This window comes from Cricetulus griseus, chromosome 8, assembly GCF_003668045.3.
Source record: "Cricetulus griseus strain 17A/GY chromosome 8, alternate assembly CriGri-PICRH-1.0, whole genome shotgun sequence".
NCBI lineage: Eukaryota > Metazoa > Chordata > Mammalia > Rodentia > Cricetidae > Cricetulus > Cricetulus griseus.
Window position 1 is genome coordinate 15,897,178 of NC_048601.1, and position 11,620 is coordinate 15,908,797.

The 11,620-nt window shown below is 38.7% G+C and overlaps 1 protein-coding gene across 2 annotated transcripts in view; it reads right to left on the reverse strand.

The window, feature by feature from the left end:
• LOC100772378 (anti-sigma-I factor RsgI) overlaps positions 1-9,842 on the reverse strand; it is a 38,797-nt gene extending 28,955 nt beyond the window's left edge. For both annotated transcript variants that reach the window (XM_027429859.2, XM_027429861.2), the window contains exon 1: positions 9,779-9,842. The gene's annotated coding sequence lies outside the window, so the exon portion shown is untranslated. The remainder of the gene's footprint in view (positions 1-9,778) is intronic.
• Between the last annotated feature and the right edge of the window lie 1,778 nt (positions 9,843-11,620).

Below are 11,620 nucleotides of genomic sequence, written 5' to 3' on the forward strand. Positions count from 1 at the left end.
ACCATGGGGGTCGGGAGAGAAAGAAAAAAAAAAAAAAAACCTACAGAAATCTCATCTTGTTTGATAATCACAGCTGGGAGAAAAGTTGGTACCTGTGAGTAGAGCTGCTCTGATGTTACACCCAAACTGTAGGCAGTTGGAACTGGATTAACGTAGGAATGTGGAAGGGTTTGGAGATGAAAACTTAGACAAATCCCCAAAGTCTGGCACCAGAGTGTAATGAGCCATTCTGATCCGAGCTGGTAGGACCGAATGTCAAGAAAAACTCAGACTCTCATGAAGTAACCTTTCTCTATTGGAAGGGAGCCATCCCTGTTACAGCCTATCAAAGAATCTGGTGCAAAATCAATCAATAAATAAATTTAAAATATACAGAAATGAGAGCTAGGAATCGTGGTGCATGCCTTTAATTCCAGTACTCTGGAGGCAGGGGCATCTTTTCAAGTTTAAGCCAAACCTATTCTACATAGTGAATTCCAGGACAGCCAGAGCTACATAACAGAAAGAACTGATCCCAAAAAATCAAAAAGAGAGATGAAAAAGATTACAAGACAATGAGAATAGAGTGGGACAGTTGTGAAGATTTCACTAGCTGAGGGGCAAAAAAACCCTGGCAGTAGGACTGTGATACAAACCTAGTGCATGAGCTCGCTTTTATTGGAGCCCATTCCTTCAGATGGGGTGGCATGCTCAGAATTAATGCTCACAATGAATGGGAGAGGGCCCTGTCCCTGCCCCACCCTATTGTGCCAGACTATGTTGAATCCTCATGGGAGCCCCAACCTGTGAGGCGTGGACTGGGGGTGGGCTAATGGGGAGGTAAGGGTAGGTAGGAAGAGACAAAAGGGTGGGAGGAGGGGTGAGAGGGAGAACTGTGATTGGAATGTAAAATGAAATCAAAGAATTTAAAATTATGCAGAAAATTCAGTTCTCACCAGGCCCATGGGGCTTACAGATCTTTCCTGCACCTGAGGAGGGGTCAGGGACAACCACCAGAGGTCCTGGTAGAGGGCCTAGCTACAGCTGCTTAGCAGTTTAAAGTTTGACTCATGCATCAGAGAACACTGCAAGTGTGTAGCTGCCTGCACTTAGTAAAGCAGGTCCAGATTGGGGGGGAGGACGTTCCACTGTGCTTAAAAATGTGCCTAGGCTTTTAAAAGGTGGGAAAAAAAAGAGTATAGACAGAAAAATCATAGAAAAAAACAATAGATTAAAAATAATAAAGTCTTTTTTAAAAAGTAGTAAAGTAGTATAATAAAAGAATAAGCTACAAGCTACATAAAGATGAAAAACACATGAGGAGTCTGAATCCCATACTGCATTGTGGTGTTCTGCAGTGTGCAGAAGGTATAGCAAAGGCCAGCACTGGCTAATGAATGTGGATCAACAAAGGATAGGCAAGGTAACCCTTTGCCATTGGGAAGTACCCTGGGAGTCTCCCACAGATCCCTACATCAAATGCGATCCAACCATTTCCTGTTAGCTTTGGAGAAACTCATCCACAGAGTAATTAAAAGACTTAATATCTGTTGTTTTAAAAAAAAAAAAAAACATTTCTCTGAATGTCATCAAAGACAGAACAGCTTCTATAACCAGCTTCTTCTGGTTCAGGAGAGACCAGAAAACAAGTATTTTGGCAAACTGCTAAACCTGTGTGGGTGGAACAATGGTCTTTGACATCAAAAAAATTACAGGTACTGGAATAGCTGGTATGGGGCAATTAAATGCTTAAGACATTATTTGTCATTAAAAAGAATCTGGAACATGGAAAATGGTAAGAGATCTGAGAGCCATAAATAAGGCGATCCAACCAATGGGGTCTTTACAGCCTGAAATTTCCTTGCCTTATTTATTACCTAAAAGATGGTCTATTATAGTGACTGACTTAAAATAATGCCTTTTTACTATAGTTTTAGAAAAACAGTATAGAGAAAAATTTGTCTTCAGTGCCAACTATAAACACAGCCTTGCTTTGTCTCCTGCCCTCCTGTTTCCAAATTCCCAGCAGCCTCTTCCCCAGTTACCACAAATAGGCTTATATTAATTATAAATGTTTGCCCAATTGCTCAGGATTATTACTAACTAGCTCTTACATTTAAATTAACCCATTTCTATTCATCTATGTATTGGCACATAGTCGTGGCTTTACTGGTCCTCTGGTATCTTGCTTCTTGGGCAGCTGGCTCTCATCTCCCCAGACTCCTCCCTTCTTTTCCCTGTATCTCCATTTGACTTTCTTACCTATCCTTACTCTGCCTGGCTATAGGTCAATTCAGCTTTATTATTAACCAATGATAGGAATACATATTCACAGCATACAGAAGGATTATCCCACAGCAACTAACTTTTAACAATCCCCAGTCAGTTAAAAGACACAACTGGAAAATACTTCTGCAAGACATGTTAAGCAGCCCTACCTTGTATCAATATTTTGTACAACAGCCATTAGAACTAATTCATAAACAGTTCCTGCAATCTATAACTTAATACTATATGGATGACATCTTACTGGCTGATTCACATGCAGATAGCTTAGGAAAAAATGTTAATAAAGTAAAGAGAATTTTGCCTTGTTGGAGATTACTAGTTACACCTGAAAAAAAAGAGGAAATTGTATTAATCACCTAAGATATAAGATAAGTTTACAGAAAATTTAATTGCAGAAAGTACAAATCAGGAGACATTAATTACAAATTCTTAATGATTTGCAAAGATTGCTGAGAGATATTCAACTGGATTAACAACTCAAGAACTAAGTAATTTATTTCAAACCATACAATGTGATAAGAACTTAAATAGTGCAAGAAAATGATCGGCTGAGGGTGAGAAAGAATTGGCTCTGGTAGAAAAAAAATTACAGGATGTACATGTGGATTGCTTGGATCCATAGCTTGATTGTCCCTCGTCATTCGACCTTCTACTCATTCTTCTACAGGAATTCTTACATAGAGAGAAGATAATACTTTAGATAATATTTAGATAAATATTACAAACAGTAAAAAAAAAAAAAACTAAAGACCAGTGTAAAAAAGTTTTCTGAATTGATTACGAAACAACAATTGAGACTTCACCAGTTAGCAGGAATAGACCCAGCATAAATTGTGGTGCCTTTTACTAATGCTGAAATTGCCTCATTGTGTGCAGAAAATGAACACTAGCAAAGAGCTTGCAGTAATTTGGGGGGACAGATTAGTAACAAATATCACAAAAGCAAGATACTTCAGTTTATAAAAAGAACTACTCAGATTCTCCCTCATATAACAAAGGGAACACCAATTTCTGAGGCCCCTACATTCTATACTGATGCAAATAAACCTGGAAAGGCAGGTTATAAGTCAGGAAAATTGGTAAAGTAGCTCAAAGCCCTTAGGATTCAGTTCAAAAATCAAAATTATATGCTGTTCTCATGGTATTACTAGATTTTCCAGAAACTCTTAATGTAGTTACTGACTCTCAATATGCAGAAATAATTGTTTTACATATTTAAACTTCTGAACTTATTCCAGATGATTCAGAATTAATTGTTATTTATTCAACTATCACAAGTAGTCAGAAATAAAAATCATCCCTTTTACATAGAACATATCCAATCCCATACAGGTCTACCTGGCCCTCTAGCATGAGGTAATGAAATTGAACAGTTATTGGTAGGAAATGTGCTATAAGCCTCAGAATTTCATAGGAAACATCATGCTAATAACAAGGTTGTGAAGAAAGATTTTCTATCATTGGGCAACAAACCAAGGAATTTATAAGGAAATGTTCTACTTGTTCTTTGTATAATCAAAACTCCATTACCAGCAGGAAGTAACCCAAAAGATACTCAAAGAAATGAAATTAGGCAAGTGAATGTGTTTCATTTTGCAGAGTTTGGAAAATCCAAATATACGCACCATACCGTAAATACATATTCAACATTTCAATGAGCAACTGCTTTAAGTTAAAAACAGTGATTCTGTAATTACGCATTTATTAGAATTCATGGCAATTTTGGAAATACCCTAACAAATTAAGACTGACAATGCTCCAGCATATGTCTCTAATAAAATGAAAGTTTAAAACATAAAACATATTACAGTTATACCACACAATACTACAGGACAAGCAGTTATAGAAAGATGTAGTAACACTTTAAAATATATGCTTAATAAACAGAAGGGGTAGTAAACCCCCCCAGAGATAGATTACAATGTGCTTTATTAACTTTAAATTTTTGAATACTAATGCAAAGGAATGACAGCAGCAGTTACATTGGATAATAGAAAACACTGCTGAATTAAATCAGCCTGTACATTTTAAGGATGTATTGACCTCAGAATGGAAGTCAGGATATATGTTACATTCACAAAGAAGTTTTACTTTTGTTTCCACAGGAGAAGAAAAGTTGTGGATACCATAAAGATTAGATTTGAACAGGAAAGACTTCTTGATTAGGAGAGGCGATGGTGGGGGATGTCCTTTTGTATATATGTTTCTCTTATTGGTTGATGAACAAAACACTTACTGGCCAGTAGCCAGGCAGCAAATATAGGCAGGGCTACCAGATAAGGAGAATTCTGGGGAGAGGACACAGAGAGAAGTCAGGGAGAAGCCATGTAGCCACCAAAGGAGTAACCGGTCTGGGCATTCTCCAGTAAGATAATGACATTTAGGAATACATAGATTAATAGTTATGGGTTAATAATTAAGGGAGAGCTATCCAGTAAGAAGCCTAAACCATCGGCCAAAGAGTTTATAATTAATATAATTATTATAAGTCTCTGTGTGTTTATTTGGGGGCTAAATGGCTGTGGGACCAGATGAGACAGAAACTTCTGTCTACAAGGTGATAGATAGTTCATCAAAAAGTTTTGTCATTTAGGGGCTGGAGAGATGGTTCTTCCAGAGGTCCTGAGTTCAATTCCCAGCAACCACATGGTGGCTCACAGCCATCCATAATGAGATCTGGTGCCCTCTACTGGTGTGCATATATAGATGGAAGCAGACTGTTGTATACATAATAAATAAATAAATTTTTAAAAAGTTTTGTCATTCAATCCAAGCTAACTAACAAATACCTTTCACTTCATTGTGTAAGAAAATCTCATTAAAAAGAAACACTTTTTCTCTTTCAAAAAAAAAAAAAACATTTTTTCTTAACAGAGATACAACCTGTAAGTCTCTGTGTGTTATTTGGGGCCCTAATGTGGCAGGCGGAACTCAGAAGGCTTGGCAGAAAGACTTATTGTTACAAGTGTGTTATGGATATTTCTCATTGTCTAGGGGAATTAGTTGCAAGTTTTTATTGCTCATGGTCAGGAAGAAAACCAATCAATGGAGCTTAGATTTAGGGATATCTTTCTGAAAAGAAAAAAATGGGGGATACAGAAATAATAGGATAAAAGAGTAGATTATTGAATCTACTTTTAGAGTAAAAAGCAACTAATAGTCTCAAATGTTTTTATATTGGTATAGATTTGTGTATAGTAGTACAAATGAAAGGTTATTTTTTGTTTCAACATACTGTAATATATCGTACCTATGAAACTCATTTAAAATTGTAATGTAAAGCTCTAGTCTTTGAAAGTTATTATTAAAAACTGTTTAGGATAATTAAGATACAATCAAACTTGTAGTAAGGATTTAGTTGTAGAGAGAAATAAACTGTATTTAGCCTCATATATTTTAAATAATTAGTTGGTCTTCAAGCACGTCAGAGATCTACAGAATATGCATTTCATGACAGTGAGCTAGATCTGCTCCTGGCAGCACCAATCTGCTTCCAAAGAGGATGATGGACATCAAAGAACCTCCTTATGAAGTTAGCTTTCAGTGTGGCAAAGCTAGCTACTAGGCAAGAAACTGCCCTTGCCTCGGACTGTTGACACTGTGCTCTCCAAATTGGACAACCAGGACACATAGGAAGTTGCTGAATTTTGCCAAGACAAGGTAGTCCAGTGGTTCAAAATTCCTGTTTCACAGAAAAGTCTGTTAGATATTCCAGGCCTGTAGACCAAAGATGGATGCTCCAATATTGCAGAGGAACCTTGTCCAGGAAGTCAGATGTCTCTGTCATTTCTATAATTTTGGAAGTTCTTTACTCTGCAATTTCTGTTTACTCAAGTAATATTTTATTGTTATCAGGTCTCTGATGGGGATTGAAGACTAGATAGTTATAACACTTTCTTTGTTACCAAACTTAGAAAAGAAACTTTACAAAAGAGATATAAAATTTATAAGATTGCGAGATATAAAAGCTTGATTAAGTTCTTTATCTAAGAAAAATTTTTAAGATCAAAAAGGCTATTTTTTAGGCTGGTACTACAAGTTACAATGGAAAGTGGTTTAGATATAAAACTTTGGACTCACCAAGATGAGATTTACAGCATTTTTTTGCAATTGGACAAATACAAATGGACTGGAAATTGTGAATTTAATTCTTCTAAGTATACACTGCTTATGGGAGATTTAGTATAGCCTTAGGGACACACAGATGAGAACAACAAAGGGAAAAAGACACCCCATGCAAATGTTAACTAAAAGAGAACAAATACATCTACTTTGAGTCAGACAAAGTAGGCTTTAAGTTAAAATCTAAACCAGAGACCAAAAAAGGCATTATATAATCATAAGATACTGATTTGCTATGAGATAACCATTGTAAGTATATAGACTCAACATCAGAATACATAAATATGTAAAGAAACATTAACATATGCAAATGGAAGTTTATAGAGGTAAAGGGGGAAAACCCATGTTAGGATAAGGTATTTAATTTTAATTGGGCGTGTTAATTAGGTGAGATAAAGGGGCTTTCCATTGCTGGATTTTAATACTTTGATAGCAGGACCTTGACAGTCACTGTATTTTCTACTCCTTCTTCCCCTTATGTCACTGTTTCTCATCTCTCTATCCAGAGGTCCCTCCAGGACAAATATCCCTTCCCCCTCTCCCTGGTTCCCTTCCCCTTCTCCCCCTTCCTCTGTCTCCTCTCTTTGTCCCTGATCATTGCTCTCTGTCCCACTGGGGCAAAATAAATCTCCTTTGTGCTGAGAACTTGGTCTGAGAACTTGACTCACTACTTTTTCTTTCACTGGCACCTCAGTTGAGGAATCGCCTCCACCAAGTTGGCCTGTAAGCAAGTCTACGGGGCATTTTCATGGGGGAGGATCCAACCCACCCTGGACAGGTGGTCCTGGATTGTATAAATAAACAACCTGAGAAAGCCAGGGGACCAGATCTGTAAGCATCCTTCCTCCCTGGTCTCCGCTTCAGTTCCTGCCTCTTCACCTGCTTGTTGGGTTCCTGCTCCAACAACTTCCCTCGGTAATAGACTGTGATGTGTCACTAAACCAAATGAATCATTTCCTTCCCAAGTGGCTCTTGGTCAATGTTTATCACAGAAACATAAGCAAACTAGACAACTAGTTTCATTTCTATGACTGCAATTAAATACCCTGAGAAAAAGCTACTTATGGGAGAAACTGTTTATTCTAGCACACAATTCCCAGTTGCAGTCAAGGGCACAGGAATTTCTGACAGTAGGTCACATCACATCCACAGTCAAGAACAGGGAGAAATGAATGCATGCATGGCTACTTTTCAATTCACTTTCTTCTCTCTTAAACAGTAAAGACCCACACCCAGAGAATGGGAGAACTCCAATGGATGGTCTTCTGACACCAATTATCATAAAGAAGGAGAAGCCCCATAGGCATGCCCACAGCCCAATCTGATCTAGATAACCCTACACTGAGACTCTTTTCAGGTAATGATAGGTTATATCAAGTTGACAATTGAACTAACCACACTGTGGTGTCTTACTGCAAATTTGAGTTTATAATTTATGAGTGTAAAACAATGGAATTATAATGGAGAACTTACAAGAGAGGGGCATGCATATCCTGCAAATCATTTTAGCCTTCATTGAATGTTTTCATTCCTCTGCCCAACCAACACCTCCCAAAAAGAGTATCTGCTAATTTTCTGAAATACAGATATTAATGTAATAGCTAGAACATATTCTACAGGTATGTTTACCCTTTGAGAGCCCAAGTACAAGCTAAGTGTGATGACATCATTCTATAATCCTGGCATAGTAGAAGCTGACACAGGAAAATTGCTACAAGTTAGAAGACAGTCTAGGTTACATAATAAGACTCCTGTCTCAATATGCCTCCCAGAACTAAGACAGCAGAATTGTGCCATTATGCCAAGCCTTGAAGTATACCATTCTTATGTCCTTTGCTGTTTTCACATGAGCTCTATAGTCAGAAGCCATATGGAAATGGTCTGAGTGGCATGATCCTAGATGACTGAATTGCACCAAATGCTACCAAATGTCAATTCTTTCTCCTAAGAATACCTCCTTATGCGCCTCTTGACTTTCTGTCCATTGGTATCTGGCTTTTGAGTCTATGCCCACTGGGGTCTGGCTTCACCTTCCATTTACTCCTTTAACATTGTCTGTTAAGGTCTCCCTTCCTCCTCACATGCCCTGAATGCCCAGGCTGGAAGCAGAGTTGAATGCGGTGCGGACGGTAAATAGTGTGTTTGAACAGTGTACTTGTCAACAAAAGGAACACACCAGCTTAGCCACCATGGAGAGAGAACCTGAGACACCTAAGGTCAGCAGACACAACCCAGACATCCTCAACTGGAACTCAGTTATCTCTAGCTTCCTCTGAGTTTAAGCCCCAGACACAGGGTTCTGTCCCTCTCTTCCCTCTACAAACACAATGACAGAGAACAGTATTTCCTATTGACTTAGTCTAGAAGACCTTGATATTCTTATCTGTCTTCTCACTGATGTGTCTCAAAAAATAGTTAAGACATAGTAGGCAATCAGTATATAATTAATAATTTTATACAAAATTACTAAGTCACTAATATTGTATGGATTTGAAAAACCTCACCATTAACTTTTAAAGATCAATTTTAAAATAAATTACTCAGTTGGTGCTGTAGTTCTGTGATTGCCTAGCATCCTCGGGGCCTGGAGTTCCCTCTGTTCTCAGTATAAAAAGTAAAGAAATTCTTAATCGTATTAGGAGGGCAAGCTGTCATTAGAAAACTAAGAATGAACATGGAAAACTAAGCCACTATGGTTACCAAAACTCCAGGTAGACTGCCTTGCCTCAGACCTCCTACATTTTTTAGATGACTCCCCTTCTGGACTCTATCCCCAATCCCCTCTCCCCTCCTCATTGTTGTATCCCAGCCCCCTAACTTGGGTAGAGACCCCTTGCTCACCCACAGGGCACACAAGTCAGAAGACTAGAGAAGAAACAAAAATCAAGGAACAACACCACCCACCCAACAAACAAAAAAGCCCAGAAATTAGCACCTAGACCTTCAATCACTGGAAACCCAAATGCCTAGATGCCAGCCTAACAACACAGTCATCAATAGCTAAGACAATATGTCACCACAAGAGAACAGCTTTCCTCTGAAAGCAAGTCCTGAATATTCCAACACAGCTGTAACACAGCTTCTTCAATGGAATCAAATTAAAGACCCAGACATAAATCCACACATCTATGGACACCTGAATTTTGATAAAGAAGCCAGAAGGACACAATAGGAAAAAGAAAGCATCTTCAATAAATGGTGCTATATGTTATGGATGGTTCTTCCCGCCAACCTGGTCCCACGGCCATGCCAGCCCCAAATAAACACACGGACACTGTACTAGTTATGAAACTGTTAGCCAATAGCTTGGGCTTCTTATTGTCTAGCTCTGTCTTAATTATTAATACATTTCTATCAATCTACATATTGCCATGAGGCTGTGACTTACCCAGTAAAGCCCAGCATGGTGTTACTCCTCTGGCAGCATCACGACTCTGGCAGGCTCCCTGTCCTACCTCTCCCAGAATTCTCTTCATCTCCTAGTCCTGCCTATCTTCCTGCCTTATTGGCCAACTGTGTTTTATTCATCAACCAATAAGAGAAACATATACACAAGTGATGGGGGAAGTACTTCTGGGTATGTTTATCTTATTGATTGTTAAATAAAGTTCTGTTGGGCCAATGAAACAGCAAGTTAGACAGGACTAGGAGTCAAAGAGGATTCTGGGAAATGTAGTAGAGAAGTGGTGATCCAGGCCAGAAGTGACACAGCAAGGAGACTCATATTTAGCAAGGAGAAACAGTATGTGGCCCCTTTTCCCCTTCCTCCTCCAGCAGCGCCATGTGAGCCACTGGCAAGAGAGGGTGCCAGCAAAAGGCATCCTCTGTAAGATAAGTCTTATAAAATATATAGGTTTATGATAATTAAGACTGAGCTAACAGATGAGAATCCTAGTCATTGGCCAAGCAGCATTTGTACCTAATACAAATCTTTCTGTGTATTAATTTGGGCCCTAACTCTGGCGGGCGACACACGTGGCGGTGGGGCTCAGCGGCTTTTGGCAGAAAGATTTATCGTAACACACAAGGACCTCCCCCCATCATCCTAACTGAATATCTACATGTAGAATAATGAAAATAGATCCATACTTATCACCCTGCAGTGAACCAAAGACCTCAACATAAAACCAGATATGCTGAACATGATGGAAGAGAAAATGGAGAATAGATCTGAACTCATTAATACAAGAAACAGCTTCCTGAAAAGAAAACAGATAGTGCAAGCATTAAGATCAGCAATAAGTAAATGGGACCTCATAAAACTAAAAATCCTCTGTAAGGCAAAGGACACAGTCAATAGGACAAAACAGCAGCCTGTAGAATGGGAAAAGACCTTCACCAACTTCACATCCAACAGAAGGCTAATTTCCAAAATATATAAAGAACTCAAGAAACTAGGCATCAACAAACTAAACAATCCAATTTTTTTAAATAAGGTACAGATATAAACAGAGAATTCTCAACAGAGGAAACCAAAATGGCTGAGAAACACTTGGAAAAATGTTCAATATCCTTATCCATGCAAATCGAAACTACTTTGAGATCCCATTTTATACTGGTCAGAGTGGCTAAGACCTGACAGCTCATGCTGGAGAGCATGTGGAGCAAGAGGAACTCTCCTCCATTGCTGGTGGGGGTAGAAACCTAGAAATCAATATGGCAGTTCCTCAGAAAATTGGGACTCAATCTACCTCAAGACCCAGTATACCACTCTTGGGCATATACCCAAAGGATGCTTCATCGTACCACAAGGACACTCGACTATGTTCATAGAGGCTTTATCCATAATAGCCAGAAACTGGAAATGACCTAGATGTCCCTCAGCTGAAGAATGGATAAAGAAAACATAGTACATATATACAATGGAGTATTACTAAGCAGTTAAAAAAAAATGACATTGTGACATTTGCAGGCAAATGCATGGGAGTAGAAAAATATCATCCTAAGTGAGGAAACCCAGATCCAGAAAGGCAATCTTGGTACGAACTCACTTATAAGTATATATTAACTGTTAAGTAAAGGATAATCATTCGACAATCCACAGACCCAGAGAGGCTAAGTAACAAGTTGAGGTCAAAGGGGACACATGTATCTCCTGGGAAGAATAGATTTTGTGGATGAACTGGGGGCAGGTAAGGATGGGAATAGGAGGGTTCAGGTGGAGGTGATGGAGGGAGAAAGTACAGGGAGAGATGACTGGAATTGGAGGATATTTGGGGCGCAATGCAGA